The 19,511-nt window shown below is 41.2% G+C and overlaps 1 long non-coding RNA gene across 1 annotated transcript; it reads left to right on the forward strand.

Moving 5' to 3' along the window:
- The first annotated feature begins 16,425 nt into the window (after positions 1-16,425).
- LOC113034095 (uncharacterized) lies at positions 16,426-17,884 on the forward strand. Its single transcript, XR_003274117.1, has 2 exons — positions 16,426-17,085; positions 17,353-17,884. It is a non-coding gene; the product is annotated as an uncharacterized LOC113034095 (long non-coding RNA).
- The last annotated feature ends 1,627 nt before the right edge of the window (positions 17,885-19,511 follow it).

Here is a 19,511-nt window from a genome sequence, read left to right on the forward strand (position 1 = left end):
CTTTCAAAACTTTTTGAGCTACTGTGTTTACAGTCCCAATGACACGCACACACGCAAACGCTACTGAAAGCAAAACCTCCGTGGCAAAGGTAATAAATGCCTGTCAAGATCACTTCTCTTGGTAGTTCCTGATGTCTCCAGGAACATATGATGACACATAAACAAGCATATATTTCACAGGGTGAAAACAGCACTAACCCCGCTGTCCAGTGAAGTATGCATGGCTTTCCAGTCGACAGTCTCTGCCAACTTCCTGCTGACCCTCAATCGATCCATTTATTGGAGAAAATCTGATTTCACTCCTTTGCTAGTTTTAATATAAAACATGATGTGGAACTTGTCAGCAATTATGAAATACAGAAAAAGGGCCAGGAAACATTGCAAGACTAAGTAATTTGACACTGACTTTAAAATCATGTATTGAGAAGCTGTGTAACCATTTGCTCTTCTGTGTCAAACCGAATCAGCTTCTGTAAATGGCGATGGTATGGTTACTTTGAATAATACATTACTACATGTTCTGTTTACTAATAATGTGCAGTGACTACAAAGTGGTGCCAAAATGATAAAAGATAAGAAGATCTCCACAACAGCAGCACTGTAACCATTTTGCATAAAAATAGCATTTTATTTCTTATGTCTCCTCTGAACATTTCTTTTGAAATAAATCATGTCAGAAATATTAAAAGCCGTGTAGGAGTTTTTGCATATCTCAGCACATTTGAGCTTTTTGTGGCATGGTTAAATATTGGACTGAATGCATAATACAGGCACAAAGTGGGGAAAGATATGAATCCATCGTGTCTTTCTGTCCCTCCTTCAGTTTTTTATTTTTCATTCTTTATTTTTTTAACCTCTGGCCAACTGGTGTTGGCGCGATATGGCAGCCTCGCTTCTGTCAGTCTGCCCCAGGGCAGCTGTGGCCACAACTGTAGCTGCCTCCACCAGTGTATGAATGTGAGAGTGAATGAATAGTGGTATTGTAAAGCGCTTTGGGTGCCTTGAAAAGCGCTATACAAATCCAATCCATTATTATTATTATCATTAACTGATATATTATGTACCAGTGGAGCTGAAGAAAGACAATGATAATTCATGTATATTATCAGTTATAGTGTCATTTTAGGGTATATTTTAGCTTATATTTATTAAAAGCTTGAACTAATCAATGTCAAGACAGTGATCAGTGTTTAATAGTAACTTCTATTATGGAAAATGTATGAAATCTACACTGATCAGACTAAAACAAAGACTAAAAATACACAAACATATGTGGAAATGCTAAAACAATCTATTTAAGGTGTACACATCATCTACTCTGTACAAAAAAGACACTTATTCCACTTAATATATGCTCATTTAGCTTTTAAAATCAGATTTGTTTAAACTACATGCAAAGTGGCAAAATGTAAGGCAAAAAAGCCAACTACTGCTTAGTCATACATATATATTCATGTCACTGATGTAAAACAAATCACAATAATTACTTTAATCTTAATAATTTATTAATCACTAAGACATATAAGGTAAAACGACTCTTTGATACTTTATTACCTTTTTATTTAATAGTTCTGACTGATTGATCACAAGATAGGGAGCGTTCGGATGCAGCCACTGAAATACTGTCTCAGGTTCACGGCTTTGAAACAGCTCAAATGACACTCTGAACTTGTGTTCTGTCTTTCATTACTCTTTGCATTGTGGCCTGGTGTACCATTTTCAAAAGGGCAAAGAGAGAAGGAGTGAGAGCTGACCTATGCTGTAGGCCAGCTGCTTGTAAATAGACACACTGCTGTTGTCCTTCAGTAGAGAGACTTTCTCACTAGTGTAATTCATCTACGCTGTTCTCTGATTTACGAAGTGTCGCTTGCAGACAGTCAGGGTGGTGCCTTTATCTCTACCTTGTCTGGGTAAATGAATTCCAAATGGCACGCTGCCCAGTTATTTGTCAGTGCATTTGTTATCGCTGACAACCACAACCCCCCTTTAAACAAATATAAATCTGTGGAAAACAATTGCTGAGCAAGATGCAGCGTAACCTTTTGAAATATCACGCTGGCCATCAGTTTCCGTAGCAGATCATTTCCCCCCCTACACACGAAACATGAAAGTAATGGCTGCACGAGTTGTCTTAGGAACTATTCTCCGCTGCTTTGTTTTCTAAAGTCAGTAACTGGAATTATGACAGGATAAGTATGCTAGTATCGTTAGACCGCGGGAGCTGCTCAGGGGTCCAATGACAAGTAGTGTAGCTACAGCAATAACAGTAGTACATCTGAGATGCCGCTTCCATACAACACATGCAGACATGTGATGGAAGAACATTTGTTATGCAGAAGATTGAAGTTGAAACTAGTCTGTGGAAAAGCACATTTTATTTAGAGGCTGTGAAAAAGAGAAGAAATGACAAGTGAATTTTCATACGCACTCTTGAGTATAGTTACACGGGGGTTGGCAGGGGGATGAGCTGCCTGCATGTCTGTAATTGCTTGCTGGTTCATAGCGAGGACGTAATAAAGTGAAAAATGCTCGCAGGGTGTAAAACAAAACAAGAAAATCTCTTACAGCTAGCTGAGACTTCCACTGACAGACTAACACGAGTCTGATTCTTTACAAAAGAATCCCCAAACATTTCATAATTGATGCCAAAGCGATCCCATAAATTCAGAGATTGAATCTCACTGACTTGGCTAATACCTTCACTTTTTCTAGTTTTACAAAGGTTCCATACATTATTATAACATTTGCTGCAGCATCCTGGTTTACATTAAATACTGAAACTAGCATTGGAGACCATGAACCCATGAAGAAAGTGTTTACTGAGGTAATAAATTTGAGTGAGAAGTTGTCTGAGTTACTTTGCAAACCAAAGGAATCATAGCCTGCTTATCATTTACTTCACTTTTCAGACACAGTGGCTAATTCTATCTTTTATATATCATCTGTTGTATCATCGGCCCTCTCTCATTCATAAGTTAAGCTTTATTGCTAGTGGTATGAACATTTACAGTGGGGCAAAAAAGTATTTAGTCAGCCACCGATTGTGCAAGTTCCCCCACCTAAAATGATGACAGAGGTCAGTAATTTGCACCAGAGGTACACTTCAACTGTGAGAGACAGAATGTGAAAAGAAAAATCCATGAATTCACATGGTAGGATTTGTAAAGAATTTATTCGTAAATCAGGGTGGAAAATAAGTATTTGGTCAATAACAAAAATACAACTCAATACTTTGTAACATAACCTTTGTTGGCAATAACAGAGGTCAAACGTTTACTATAGGTCTTTACCAGGTTTGCACACACAGTAGCTGGTATTTTGGCCCATTCCTCCATGCAGATCTTCTCGAGAGCAGTGATGTTTTGGGGCTGTCGCCGAGCAACACGGACTTTCAACTCCCGCCACAGATTTTCTATGGGGTTGAGGTCTGGAGACTGGCTAGGCCACTCCAGGACTTTCAAATGCTTCTTACGGAGCCACTCCTTTGTTGCCCGGGCGGTGTGTTTTGGATCATTGTCATGTTGGAAGACCCAGCCTCGTTTCATCTTCAAAGTTCTCACTGATGGAAGGAGGTTTTGGCTCAAACTCTCACGATACATGGCCCCATTCATTCTGTCCTTTTCCCTTGGCAGAAAAACAGCCCCATAGCATGATGTTTCCACCCCCATGCTTCACAGTAGGTATGGTGTTCTTGTGATGCAACTCAGTATTCTTCTTCCTCCAAACACGACGAGTTGAGTTTATACCAAAAAGTTCTACTTTGGTTTCATCTGACCACATGACATTCTCCCAATCCTCTGCTGTATCATCCATGTGCTCTCTGGCAAACTTCAGACGGGCCTGGACATGCACTGGCTTCAGCAGCGGAACACGTCTGGCACTGCAGGATTTGATTCCCTGCCGTTGTAGTGTGTTACTGATGGTGACCTTTGTTACTTTGGTCCCAGCTCTCTGCAGGTCATTCACCAGGTCCCCCCGTGTGGTTCTGGGATCTTTGCTCACCGTTCTCATGATCATTTTGACCCCACGGGATGAGATCTTGCGTGGAGCCCCAGATCGAGGGAGATTATCAGTGGTCTTGTATGTCTTCCATTTTCTGATGATTGCTCCCACAGTTGATTTTTTCACACCAAGCTGCTTGCCTATTGTAGATTCACTCTTCCCAGTCTGGTGCAGGTCTACAATACTTTTCCTGGTGTCCTTCGAAAGCTCTTTGGTCTTGGCCATGGCGGAGTTTGGAGTCTGACTGTTTGAGGCTGTGGACAGGTGTCTTTTATACAGATGATGAGTTCAAACAGGTGCCATTCATACAGGTAACGAGTGGGGGACAGAAAAGCTTCTTACAAAAGACGTTACAGGTCTGTGAGAGCCAGAGATTTTCCATGTTTGAGGTGACCAAATACTTATTTTCCACCCTAATTTACAAATAAATTCTTTACAAATCCTACCATGTGGATTCATGGATTTTTTTTTCACATTCTGTCTCTCACAGTTGAAGTGTACCTCTGGTGCAAATTACTGACCTCTGTCATCATTTTAAGTGGGGGAACTTGCACAATCGGTGGCTGACAATACTTTTTTGCCCCACTGTAGATGCTGTGTTTGTCATCGTGGATTGTTATCTTGCTCAGATACCCCTGCATAACATGTTGTGTTTACTTGAAAATATCTAGATGAGTCATCCTGGAAAATAGTTATGGTTAAAATAGGCTGAGGTTAGAGGTTTAAGTTAATGTCAAGGTTAGTGTTCACCTCTGCACAAATATTAACAAACAGTAAGCAGAGACATGCCTTAAAATATTATGTGAAAAACAAAACAGAAAATGCAAAGTATTAACATGTAAGATGACTCGAACCTGGTGTGTTACTTTTGTGCCACACCATGATACAGAATATTTTTTTCTCACCAAGCTTCAGGTCTCTGTTAAAATGACTACATTCAGCCTCTGCAACACTGGAAAATCATGTAGAATAAAAGTCCTACTTGCAACGGATTTTCAATTTATTAGTGCCACTTTAGCGACCATTTGTTGTTGATCCGTCATCAAGAATGACAATATGCTGGATATTCTTGAAATGAGCAGCTGCAGGATTTAATAACAAATGCTGACAGGTCAGCACACCCCACGTTCTCACAAATATATCCAGGTAAATATAAACAGAGAGGAGATAAAGCAGCCTAAGCCCTTAAGAAGAACACTTCAGGGGGTGAGAGGAGGTGGAACTAATCTTACGGTGAGGGTGGGCTGGGGGAGCTGAGTGCAAGGGAACATCATTCATGGGTGGACACAGATGACACAGAGATGTGAGGACAGCAGAGGCCGTGAGACAGGTTTGCAGATAACAGTGCGGCGGCAGATGCCGCTATGTTTGCTTTTGCTATCATGCCACTCTTTAAAGCCATATGCTGCAGCGTTGTGCTTTCTTGGTTGTTGCATCATACCAAATCCTAGAGATGGAAGTTAGTGATCAAACACAACAACATCAATGGCACATTCACCCAAAGCTAGGACTGCCTTGATGTGCGGAGTATAAGCTGTAACATCTTATATAAGCAACAATTCTCTCCCCCCCATCCACTCATCATTATCAAAGAATCTGAATTCTGTCTATTTAAAAATGCAAAAGAACAGAAAATAGCTCAGACTGATTGATGGGACCTCACTGAAACAGACACAATTAGACGTAATTAAATCTCGCAAAGCCTATGCTGTTTGCCAATTGCTCATTGGGAGATGACTCTGTTTGCCAAGGGGCTTTGGTAATGTTGCACAAAACTCTTAGTCAAACAAAAGAAAGCCCTAATCCCTCTCTTCTTATATAGTGGGCTATTCATCCGAATTCCATTTCTGACTCAAACAGATTTTATTTACAGCAAAACCAAATGGCAGAAACAAACTGACTGCAGAGCAGGGATGATAAATAATTCAGCAACTTCTTGATAGGCATTTATCAGTTTTTTTCAACAGCCCCCATTCTCCTTGGGTCATCTCCAGCCTTATTAGTGCTATTGTTGAATTTCAGGATTCATTCTGCCCCGTGAGGATACACCTTGACCTTGCCTAATGTGCAAAAAAACAGAGCTGACTTCCAGCATTTTTTGACCGGGGTATTTGGACATTCATGTATTCATCTCCAGAGGAGTCCAGATGCTGAGATACTGTTTTTTTCTTCTTCTTTTTTGTGAAAACGGCCTCATGCCGGGAACAGACAGTGACTGGCTGGTGCTCAGTCTAATCCAAGGCAACTAAAAAGAGTAAACAAGCTGAGACATGGGGTACTTCTAGCAATACCACTCAAAATACAACAGGCGGCAAAGCTGAAACTAAGAGCTGAACTGAGAGGTTCAAAGCTTTTTTGAGGTCTCCTTAGGTCAAGCTTTTCTCTAAAACTGTGATGTTTTGCCTCAATATATCAAATGTTTACACTTTAGCTATGGTGCTGTAACCCAATGCTCTTCAACCCGAGGGATGTTCATGTGGCGGTGGGGAGCGGGGATGTGAGTTTTGAAATTGCTCACCGTCTTTTACTGCCATTAGTTCTACTTCATCCTTTATTTCTTGTCAGTTTTAAGCAAAGCCTGTGTTCAATTATCCAATTACTCAACGGGTACCTTTACTCCACTGCTTCCATTTGTGCCTTTGTACTTTTTGTTTAGCATTCTAGCTGTTTCTTGTATCTCCTGTGTATGACCTTCAAAATTTTTGACTGTTGCTTTTACTGATCCATGTAAATTTCAGCATCATTGGAGTTTTGGACTGCTTTGAATCTGCCTTATTATCATGATATCTTGTGGACCAAGCTGTTAAGATTGAGAAAAATAAAATAAAATAATATAAATAGAAAATAATGAGTTTAAAGAGTGTGTGAAAACACTAGGTGTCAAATGAACAGAGAAGTCTTAAATTAACAAAAATAACCCTACGTAATGTAGTATTTGATGAAAACTATTTATTAAAAATATTGATTATAATGGATACCAAGTGACAGCTGTAACGTGTCTGGCTTGAAATAAAGGTAAAGACAAATAACTGCTATGATTTGCCTGCCTCACTGACAATTAAAATGTGGATTCTTATACCAGTGAGGTCATCCTTGTCTCCCATGCACTTGAGACTTGAGGCAATGATCTAAATCTCTTCTGTCAATGAAGATCAAACTCACTCTGAGAATATTTGTGGCTCTCTGGATTGGTTTTTAACCTCTGGTCCTGGAGAGGAGCATTTATTCCAAACAAACCCTCCAAGCTGTCTTCTCTGGCACTCCCGGAAACTGCCACCACTAATCAGAATGTAAGTACTGTGTGGATGGGCACACTTCCTACCGAGCCTGTTGATGCAGACCAAGTGGCCGGATGTGATATAGAGACGTGGACAAAGTCTGCCTACATGTCCTTGACTGTCAGCACGTGCTGTCTCTGTGAAATCACATTTTTCTTTGTGGCCACTATAAAAAAGCAAAAAAAAAAAAAAAAAAAAAACCCCAAACCCCCAGGTTTTTAATAGATGTAAATAAGGCAACATAGACAGAGGCAACACTGAACAATCTCCATATTTAAAACATGTCTGGTAATTATCCAGCTATCCCTCAGGCTATAATCAATCAAACAGGCTCATTGAATTGCAAGTGAACGCTAGACTTATTCCTCTTCCCCTGCAAGAATGCAATTCTTGTTTCATGTATTAAGGAAGACTATATTTACCATATGAAACTTAAACATTCACACTTAGCTCATTTCAAAGCTGGCCCAGAGTACCTCAGACCTGTTTAGAACGCAAACTATAGTTGATGCCAATTTTGTGGGAGAAAATTAAAGCAAGCCTTTCGCACAAATTAAAGTTAGGTTCCAATGTTGATTGTATTTTAACTTAACAAGGCCAAGGCTTTCAGATAGCCAGGCAATTTCATTAAGTCTGTTTTTGAACAGAATGGAAATGGAGGAGCCGGTCTTTAACACTCGGCCCTCATAATTGACTGAAATAGAGCTGAACGTTTAAGAATTGTCCCTTGGCCCCCACAGACCAAATATCGCTGTGCAATGCCTAGTAATTAAGAAACACTGATTGCCGTTTTAATGACTTCCTTCCAGTGCTCAATATATTGGCACTGAGCAAGGGACGCCGTGTCTCTCTCAGTGTGTGTGCGTGCATGAATGCGTGTGCAGGTCCGAGTATAAAACGGCTATTTTGACAGACTCTCTGGGGAGTCGAGGTGTCATTCTCAACCCATTATCAAACCGGATCCTTTTCATTCCCAGTGTCCACACCTCTCACTCACGGCACACACACACACACAACCACACACACAGTGATCCACAGATGTAAAGTGAAACCATTTTACCAAGGCTATTACGATGACCGGTTATTGATAAAAACATTAAGAATGAACAAGTGTCTTACCGGCGTATGGTAATCACTCTCAGTCTTCTCAATTACTGTGCTTACTTTTATTTGACACAACTTGTGTAAAATCTGAAACCTGAAAATATGTGACTCTCCAACTTAGACACCCCTGGGTGCTGAGCCAGTGCAACTTTCAGATGCAACACCAGCGTGTCTGATAATTGCTGTCAGACTGGCAACATCACTTTTCTAAGGTAGCAGGAAACTAATAGTGTTACTCCTAGAAACTGAGAGAGGTAACCTAAATTCAGCACTTTGCTTTAGCTTTGTTGGGTATTTTTTCTTTTACATTCGGGCACTTAGTTTCAACAATTTGCAACAAAAGTTCTTTGTACTTGGTATTACACAAAATAGTCCAAGAAAGCCTCTTAGTTTAAAATAGCTGGGGTACAGAAGAAAAAAAAAAGAGGTATCAGCAAACAGACTTTGTTTGCAGTGCTGTCTACTGGCAAAACCAATGATGCCATGCATGAACAGAAAAAAGTGCAAACAATACAGAAAATCTGACTATACTCACCAAAAATCAGTCTACAGCATATCACAAAAAAAAAAATCACATAAATTCCATTTGTTTTTCAAAGAAATCAGTATGTTTAGATGTTTTAACTCAACAACACCATTTAATATAAACTGGACGAACATAGACACATTAAAAGCTAAAAGAAACGCCTGAATAACTGGAGTTTTGTTTGCAATTCACAGTTACAAGTCTTAGATCACAGTGGCACAAGAGAAATGCAGTAAAGTGTGCTACTAGCACAAACCCATCAGATTAAATGACCATAAAATGTACTGATGGGGGTGTTTATGCAGACAGAAATGTTATTTTCGCTTTGATTAATGCTTAAGATATGCAATCTGAGTTTCCCACCATTGTCAGGCACTTCTGTTGACATGTAACATATGAAAAATGTAAAGTACTTTCTCCCCTCTCGAGCTGACCCATCTGTGCGCTGGAATATTCAAATGTGACATTTTGGTTGCTAAATATAATGCTGTGCTGATGTTTAACCACGCTTTGCTAGAAATTGTGTTAATTGCCTCAAATCAATACCTTTCCAATGCCCTTGCAAGACTTTTTACCTTTTTACTCACTTTCCTCACACATTTGAAAAAGGATGTTTTTGCGATGAAATCATTAGACACCCACCGTGAATTTTAAAAGAAAAAAAAGATGATCTAAAAACACGCACATAGTCTGAGTGGAGACTTAATGGGGCTTTAAATAACTACTGTACTTCTTTGCTTTCCAACATCTGGTAACACAGAGGTGGAACATTGCACCTCTCTTGTTGTAACCGTGCTGTCAACAGAGCAGCTGCGCCTCAAACCTCACCAGTTTCAAGTGATATTTACTCATACTGCAGAAAACTGTGCCAACAGTCCTGAGACAGATTGTGTTCTTCTTTGCTTGGTACATTACATTAGCCTTGATGAGCGAGTTAGTGGGGAGCTTTAGTGGAGTAGGCACCGGTGGGATCAGGAGCAATTCGCAAGAATTATCAACCACTGTTTTACTTTCATTATCACACCTCTGTCGCTAGTGTATTGCGTGCTGCTCAGTGGTCCTGGCTTATTCAAATAAATATGCAGCTGAGGTAGATGATGCTGGAGCTCTGCTGAAAATTAACTGCCTCCCGTAGTCTGCAGTCTAACCTAATCACAGAGTATAATGCAGTGTGCCGTGTCGTTCGTCAACTCCCCAATGGGGGTCGTTCTTAGTGGAGAATAGTTTGGATTTCTAATACAGGGTTTAGGAGCGAGAGTGTATTATAGGCCTCAATATTTGAAATTATGTTAAACAGCTACAGAAAAAAGTGTTAAGATAAAATAGAATTAAATATTTGAGAGGTCAGAATATCTAAACATCTATCCATACTGTTGTATTAATCACTATTGCAAATGCTCACAAATAGGCAAGGCAAGGCAAGTTTATTTATATAGCACAATTCAACAACAAGGTGATTCAAAGTGCTTTATAGAGACATTAAAAAACAAAAACAATATCCATCCATCCATCCATCCTCATCCGCTTTATCCGAGGCCGGGTCGCGGGGGCAGCAGCCTAAGCAAAGAGGCCCAGACCTCCCTCTCCCCAGCCACCTCCTCCAGCTTATCCGGGGGAATGCCAAGGCGTTCCCAGGCCAGCCGAGAGATATTTCATTGTACTACTGTACTATGTATGACTGTGCAATGACAATAAAGAGTTATCTCTTATCTTATATAATCTCTCCAGCGTGTCCTGGGTCTGCCCCGGGGCCTCCTCCCGGTGGGACATGCCTGGAACACCTCACCCAGGAGGCGCCCAGGGGGCATCCTTGTCAGATGCCCGAACCACCTCAGCTGGCTCCTTTCGATGTGGAGCAGCAGCTGCTCTACTCTGAGCCCCTCCCGGATGGCCGAACTTCTCACCCTATCTCTAAGGGAGAGGCCAGCCACCCTTCGGAGGAAGCTCATTTCTGCCGCTTGTATCCGCGATCTCGTTCTTTCGGTCACTACCCACAGCTCGTGGCCATAGGTGAGGGTAGGGACGTAGATCGACCGGTAAATTGAGAGCTTCGCTTTTACACTCAGCTCCCTCTTCACCACGATGGACCGGTGCAGCATCTGCATTACTGCAGCTGCAGCCCCAATCCGTCTGTCGATCTCCGGCTCCCTTCTCCCATCACTCGCAAACAAGACCCCGAGATACTTGAACTCCTCCACTTGGGGCAGGAACTCATCCCCGACCCGGAGTGGGCACTCCACCCTTTTCCGGCTGAGAACCATGGCCTCAGATTTGGAGGCCATGGTTCCCGCAGGCCCACCACCCGCAGGAGGCAGGTGTGCCGGGTGGCGGCCAGGAGCGGAGGCCCTGGCGGACTGACCCCCGGCTGCCAAGACTGGCAATATGGACATGGAATGTCACCTCTCTGGTGGGGAAGGAGCCTGAGTTAGTGCGTGAGGTTGGAGTTAGTGCTGGAAGGTGCTCCACCTGGAGACTCTGTTGTCCTGCTGGGAGACTTCAATGCTCACGTGGGTAACGACAGCGAGACCTGCAGGGGCGTGATTGGGAGGAACGGCCTCCCTGATCTGAACCCGAGCGGTGCTTTGTTATTGGACTTCTGTGCACAGTTTGGCCATAACGAACACCCTGTTCGAACATAAGAGTGTCCATAAGTGCACGTGGCACCAGGACGCTCTAGGCCGTAGGTCGATGATCGATTTTGTAATCGTATCACCAGACCTGCGACCATATGTTCTGGACACTCGGGTAAAGAGAGGGGCTGAGCTGTCAACTGATCACCACCTGGTGGTGAGTTGGATCAGGTGGCGGGGGAGGACGCTGGACAGACCTGGTGCACCTAAAGGCGTAGTGAGGGTGTGCTGGGAACGTCTAGCAGAGGCCCCAGTCCGCGAGATCTTCAACGCACAAAAACAATAAAAAGCATGATTTAAAATTGATAAAAAAACAGTAGATAAAATCAGTAGTTAAAATATAAGTTTTGAAATTTAATCTTAAAAGTGTGGATTTGGTGCTTTATTCAAATGCAGCTGAGAATAGGTGAGTCTTCAACCTGGATTTAAATAAACTGAGTGTTTCAGCTGATCTGAGGCTTTCTGGGAGTTTGTTCCAGATATAAGGAGCATAAAAGCTGAATGCAGCTTCTCCGTGTCTGGTTCTGACTCTGGGAACTGATAAAAGACCGGATCCAGATGACCTGAGAGATCTGGAAGGTTCATACTAGAAGACTAATGTTTCCTACTACTGAATTTAAACAGAAAATATAGTAAACGTAAACATTTGTTCAGGAAATGATTTAGACTTACTAAAAGCAAAGTAAATAAGAGAAGTCTGACAGTTCTGCAGAGGTCAGGGCTACTAAACCTGAGGATCTCTACTGTATGTAGATAATTTAACTCTGTGTGTGACAGCTCACCCATCTCAGTGGAAGAGGTAAATTGTGATTAATGGTTTGTCCCTGAACCATCTCCTCTGTGTAAGAAATAATGGACTAAATAATTAACAAAGTAACCACTGTTGTGACACATGCCTAAAGCACACACAGCAGCAGGAGGATCCTAGAAAGCTGTAGTGATTCTGTAACGTAGATCCTCAGTGGAAAGTGAAATAAAGTTGGAATGAAAATGGCACAGTTAAGATATTTCAAAAATGTGGAAAACAAGCAGGAAAACACACTGAGCAGTTACACAAAATGTTGTCTTTATTGCACAATAGCATTCTTGGGTTTCAAAAATGAACTTGCTTTAGAAGATTTATTCATTTATTATATTCTTAATAAATTAAGAAAGCTTTGAGAAGACTTCAGTCACTGAAGAAACGTGTGCTTGTTTTTTATGCAGTAAATGAATATATAACAAATACAGACGCCACATAATTTGAAAAGTCTACATTTTGAGTTTTTTTCTGAGACAGGCAGGTGTAACAAACAGTTTTCGAATTCAGTCAGAGATTTGGTCGCCGAGTCAGAACTATGATCAAACAGTAGGAGTTTGGGTACACAGATGAGGAGATGACTTACTTGCACCATTTCTTTTGTAGTCTTGCAGTAATATCATCATTAGTGTTAGAGGTTATTTGCCCCCGAGTCAAACAAAGGCAAACTCCTTAAGAACACTCTCTTCGCTTCACATAACAGCAAACTAAGATGACAGAACAACATACCCGACTGCTGGAGTGTTGCTTCCCTTAAGCAAAGTTTGCACTGAACTCCATTCATCTGAGTTGCATGCTTGAAAGGATTCCTTGCAATGAGATCTATTAGGACAGGTTAGCATCACAGTCAAAGTACTTTTCAGTCCCCTGGAGTGAGAGTCATTATGCTGTATCGCCACTAATTCAAGTATCCTCGATCAGTGCTAAGAAAGACGTTGCTTATTTTGGAGCAGCACATTCCTCGAGGCTAGCTCAAAGTGTAATTTGCCAGGATCTTAACAGGATTCTCCTCGGCTATCTGTGAATTCTCAGGGGAGCCAGACATCTTTTGAGCCTGATCTATTTCTTTATAATGTCTGCATTTTTCTTAGTGGCCATGACTCACTGGAATTAAACAAGACCAACCTCTGCAACACTTGTGCGCCATTTATCTGGGTCACACTGATAAGCTCAATCTGCTCTTCATTTCAGAATGGAGAAACTGGAAATTAGTTATGTGCTGTGAACACAGCAAATGAAAATATACAATGAATCCGACAGCTTATGCCGACTAGTGGTAAAGCGAGCACATGACAAATCATGAACACCTAGTCTTTGCTTTAGTTTTCTTACCGTTTTAAGATTCCATTCACTCCTGTAATGCACCACATGGAGGAAAAGCTCACAACTGCACTGGCTGATGTGAGTGCCCTTTCAGGGGAAGCCTCTAGAGGTATTCATTTTTCACACCAGCATTACGCTGCTACCTAATCCAATATTAGCAAATTGGATGACTAATGATTCATATTGGAAGTAATTGAAAATCAGTACTTTCTTGCACCTTTTTCTCAAAATCTAATTAGCAAACCTTTCATATCAAGAACTGAACAAATATCTCCCCCTCTCCCAACTCTCCCCCCAAAAAAGGAAAAAAAAAAACCCTCAGTCTTAGTGGGCAGTTTTTAAATATTCCATCTTCTCCAACTTTGGAACACATATGCACTAAAAATCACACATTTTCAACACTGCATGCATCGGGACAACGTGAATACAAGCAGAGTGGGAGAAAGGATAAAAGGAAAGGGAGGATAAAGGGAGGTAAAGGAAGAGACGGAGAAAAGGAGAGCAAAGCAAGAACAAACACCAGGGTAGAGACTGCGGCACAAGATTCTCCTGAGGGAGCCACAGAGATGGGTTGGAAGACAAATCAGGGCCACAGAGGTGATTTTGCAGCTGCACTTCTTCTTTCTCTGCCTTACCTTGTTCTGCCATCTCTCCTTTAGAATGCTATATTCCAGCTAGACTGGTTGTGACTGGAATTACCAGAACCTGCTTGTTTATCTACACAATCACTATTCATGGCATACCTAGAACCCTGGGTGTGCGGCAACTTTATTCCTGTATATCTTGATGAAGGGCAGAGTCACTCAGCCTTGATGCATTTGTCACAAAGCTGATCGAACAATGACATCAAGCTGTGCTGGATAAATTGGAATCCTACTGGGTCTAAGCTGGAGACCAGCTCACACACTGTCTGGAAAAAAATACTCAACCTCACAACTAGGCTGATATCTCATTAAGTTATGTCCATCATGAGCCTATTCTGAGAGCAATAGTTAGACTCACTTTCTACTAAAAATACACATTATTACCTCGGGGAATAGGGAATGTGGTGCCTCACAGAATTTAAAAAAAAAATGTAAAAATGTGCTTGAGAAGTGAATTTGATTAAAGGTGAACTCCTACTAGTTAATCTATCCTGATGCCACCACAAGAGGAATTAAATGGTTCACTCTAAGGTGTCCTCTCAGACTGCAGAGCATGATATGCTGCAGTTGTCAGTAATCAGAACAGAAGCTGGTGATGCAGGGGAAAAAAAGGGAATGGAGGGAAACAATAAGATGGAAGACGCTGTTAGAAAAAGCTTATTGACCTTGAGTAATGTTGATCAGGTCATTTTTAAAAACTGGCGTGGCGCACCTCAGACAGGAGTTTCTTAAATACGATGCTGCCGCCGCTAAGCTCACAGTAACAGTGTTTGTATAAATCTCAGTTTGGATGTCACCGTGAATCTTTGTGGGCGTGTCCCAACGTTGCTTTACGGCTGCTGAATTCTTAATTGCAACTTCTGCCCTCCTTTTTCGCAGGGTATGATACATGACTAGCAAGAAGCAGAGCTGAGGCGTCCGCATCAACAACAAAGGCGACATCGAGTCAAAGAAGTTGCATCATTTTGAAGCCTTTGTTTAAAAACCAGTCTGATCATATGTGCTGTGGTTTTTTTGTTTTTTTGTTTACTGGGAGGGGGGGTTAAAGCGTGGGAGGGCCTTAGCTCCCAGCACAAGTTAAAAGGGTGAGGAAGGCATGGAAAAGACGAGAGAGCAGGCATAGCGAAGAAAAGGCTTTCACTGGTGCAGAATCAGGGAAGGATACCGGCCCTTAGGGAGATATGGTAGTGCCGCAATGACATTTTTAGGGCAGCTGCAAGAGTTGCAGATGAGTATCAGATGTTATCCATTACTGCCTGGGAAACATTATTAAAAAACCAAAACATACAACAACAACAAAGGGCTATGTATAAATAAGAAGGAGAAAAACAAAGCAAAGATTTTTGAATAATAAAATACTGGATATAAATACACGCAAATAACTTGCTTTTACGAGGCTGTTTACTGTGTATCAGGATGCAGTATGCAGACCGCCCTGCAATGATGTTTATGATGCACATTTATGACTGAAAATACATTTGTTAATAAGAATCGGGCAGTATTTAAAAGTACATATTTATCACTTAATGTTAATGCAGTGTAAGATGTTTCTTTTTCTTGTCTCGTTGCTTTTATGACCCCCTCAATATTCCCGAGGCATGCTTTCTTGCATGAATAAACTATAGAGGTGAATGAGCAAAGATTTTCGTTGCACCGTGCTGTTAAAAGTTGAAAATGAATGCACTGCCAGAAAGCCTGTCTTGTTTATGTGATGCATGCTCTTTTACCCTCAAAATCACACTACCTCCTTTGCTGCTTTCACCTCTGTGCAGCATGAACTGATTTTGTACTCTCATCTGTGCTATCATTTATATGTTTTTCTGGACTGTGAGTCCTATTTCCACATTTTTATATGCACAAGTGCTAAGTGTTGACCTGCTAATCACTGGAAATTCAGGCGAACTTATCACAAAAATGGCATATGTGTGAGTTACACAGATTAATATTTTCCATCCCTCTGACTGAGGCGGCTCAAATAGTTTCATACTCAGTCACCAATACAGAGATTTGGCATAGGAGTATCAGTGTAATATTCATGCTCAAACATGAACTTTAATGAAGTCAAAAACCTTGTGGGAGAGGGAAAAAAAGTACCGTTTCTGTTAAGAAAGGCAACTAATTCTCTCATCTTCTTCTGACATACTTTGACTTCAATCCCTTGCTTTGTCATTGCAATTTCACTAAATTTCTGACTTTGTTCCGCAGGCAACTGACTCAAACAACTACTTTTACTGTTCAGATGAGCAATAGTTGTGTGAAGTGAGATTGGGCTCCTCAGCATGACCATTTTTTGTCCCTTGGCTCTTGGACCCCTTGTAGGTCGCCAGGAAAAGCAGAAGATATGAGCACGGTGACGATGGACAGTTTTAATACACCAGCACATGCCCTTTGGGGAGTCAAGTGGTTGCCCCTGCAGATATTATGGGTGGCGAAATGAAGCACATCCATTTCCTACAGCCTGAAGGATGACATGTGGCAACTGGGGCCTCTGATGGGATTTAGTTGTTGCCCTTTTTGTTGTACAAATTCCCAGTGATTAACAGAACAAAATGAATGTGCGAATCCCAATCCCCTTCGTGCTCGTGAGCTGTGAGTATCAATTTCATCCTTACAGTCACTGTGACTTTGATTATTCTTGCTTACAGCACATCGGATGATACAATAACGAGAGAGTGCTGCTATTAAACTGAAATAATGGTTGCTATAGGAGAGTCGTTATGACTGCAACTGTTTGTCATTTCAGATTGCTGCTCAACAGAGAGGACTGCGAGTTGGGCAGGTAACTGATAAAAATGATTAGCTAGAGGACTGGCAGCAAACATCAGCGGAAATGCAGAGAGTGCACTTCACATTCATAATGTGATTTTCTCAAAACTGCTTCCCCGTCCAAAGGCTGATCCTTGTCAGGCTTAGAAGAAAAATGTGAACGCACACATGTTGCCATGCAAAAAACCCAATGCCACACACACTCACACACGCACGCATATAAAACTCGTTGGGACTGCATTTAGAGCATTTGGTTAAATACAGCCTTTTCCTATTGCAGCGGCTGTCTCCCCCAGGATAAGATGATGCATAATCAACGCCCTGCTGTGGTTCACAGCCATCACATTGCAACTGCTCCTCCTGCGGCAGTGGTTTCCTTGCTCCAACACTCAAGAGGCAGAAGAAACAGTACACAGATGTATCCAATTAACACCTGCTCCAGTGGTTCACCGCCTTTATTTTGGTTTGCATATTCCATCTCGAAGTCTCGTCTGCAAATTGCCAACACCTCTTCTAGTTCTGCAGACTCACCGCTGAAGAGTTCTTGGATCTCAGCAGATTTGGGTTAGACATGGGAGGAAAGAGTGCTGTGTTGCATCATGGGTCCACGTGGGCTTTAGAATAAATACAGAAGGTGAATAGAGACCTTTATTGTGGACTCTCCTAGGTGTTAATTTTAGTATAATCTTTGTGATATAATGTTTTTTATTTGTAATATGCTGTTCCGACTACACTGAAATGTACCTGCATGTATTCGATGTGGTCCATTTTGAATCAAGCTACTTATTCGTAAAGATCAAACTTGTTTCTCACTGTTGTCTGCTTCTCTTTACATCAACCTTCTCCTTTAATAAGAGAAATCAATAACATTCACCTCATTAGTGCACTTCATAAAAACGGCATCACATTCTCAGTAGACTGTTTGCCTTCGCAGTTCTTGTTAGATTAAAAAAAATATTCTCACATCAAACTAAAAGAAGGCAATTTTTTCTTTGAATGCGTCTCAGGTGAACAGACAAGTAAGTAAATGATGCAGGCTTTGTAGCTACATCGGGGATCATTTGCATCACGTTGCCCCTCGTGCCCCGCTATGTCACAGTGGCTTTGGCGCATTGGTGGATGCAGTGCCTTTAATAACAGCAAACCTTTTAGCACAGCAGTCTTATGTAACTGTAACAAAGGGCTATGTTCCGCTTTTGTTGTTATCTTGGATCACTGACAATGTCAAGACACATCTTCTTAATGAAGTAGTGAAAAGCGCAGTTTTGTTGGTCTTTGGTTTTAACAAAAGACTCTGAAAGTGTGCACATCTGTTTGGTGTACAACTCTTATCTCAAAATTGCAGGGAAGGCCAAAGTTATGATATCGTGATTATTATAATTTTCAATATTTAATATGACCCCAAGTCAAAGTGGCACCATAAACGCATTAGACTGAAAATACTGCTACATTAATGTTTAATGTGCCCATATTTTTTTGATCACTAAAGTAATCTATTCATCAATAATTAGCTAATTCAAATTTCAGGTTGTGAAAAACATGAATAAATATAAATGAGATCATCTATTCATCATTTTCAAAACCAAATTTAAAGCCCAATTCTCACAATTCATATTTTTTTCTTCCATAAAGCAAAGTTTCGGTTTCTCCACTCACTGGTTTGGCATTCATAGGTACTAAATTATAACACAAAAATACAATATTTAAGAAGTTGTAATCTGTGTTTTCTATTTTCTATTTTTCTATTGTAGAAAAAGGCATAGTTTCATTCTAGAGGTTTGGCATCTTGTGGTTTTATTCTCTCCTTTCATTTTGGCTTTCATTTTATTATTTGATAGTCATGATTTGAATGGAAGAAATGAAAAACAGCATCACTGAGAGCACAGAACTGTGAATTCACATGCTGCCTTTGCCCTGTCATTTTCCCTCATGCTGGTTTTCAATTAAGAACTGTCAATGACTCATATCAGCAGTAATCCCTTTAACATGCAGTTGACTGAATGTGCCCAGTCGATACCTTCATTCTTAGTCATCTTGGCTATTCTAAGGACAGCAGAAGTCTCTTGTGTTTACCTCTCACAGAAGATTGGCCTCTGATCTTCAAATCCCTTGTTTAGCTAAAGTGGCCCTCTCGGGACTGCGGCAAGCAGGGGATGAAGCGACACAGAGTGATGGAGCGACAGACAAATTCAGAGAGGGTAGCCGACCGAGAGAATTGTGAGGTTGTAAAGAAGAAGAATGATAGATAAATGAGTGATAGGGATGGGAAGATGAGAAAAAGAGATATTCAGAGAGAGAAATGGGAGAGGTAGGAGGGAGAAAACCTTTTAGGGTGAGGCAGTCTTTCCTCCCACCACTCCTTCCTCTCCTTCTCGTCTTGCAGGCCTGATTGAACCTCCGTGGTTGAACTCATCAGGTATTCACAAAGCCCCTTCTCTG

Source organism: Astatotilapia calliptera, chromosome 12, assembly GCF_900246225.1.
Source record: "Astatotilapia calliptera chromosome 12, fAstCal1.2, whole genome shotgun sequence".
Lineage (NCBI taxonomy): Eukaryota > Metazoa > Chordata > Actinopteri > Cichliformes > Cichlidae > Astatotilapia > Astatotilapia calliptera.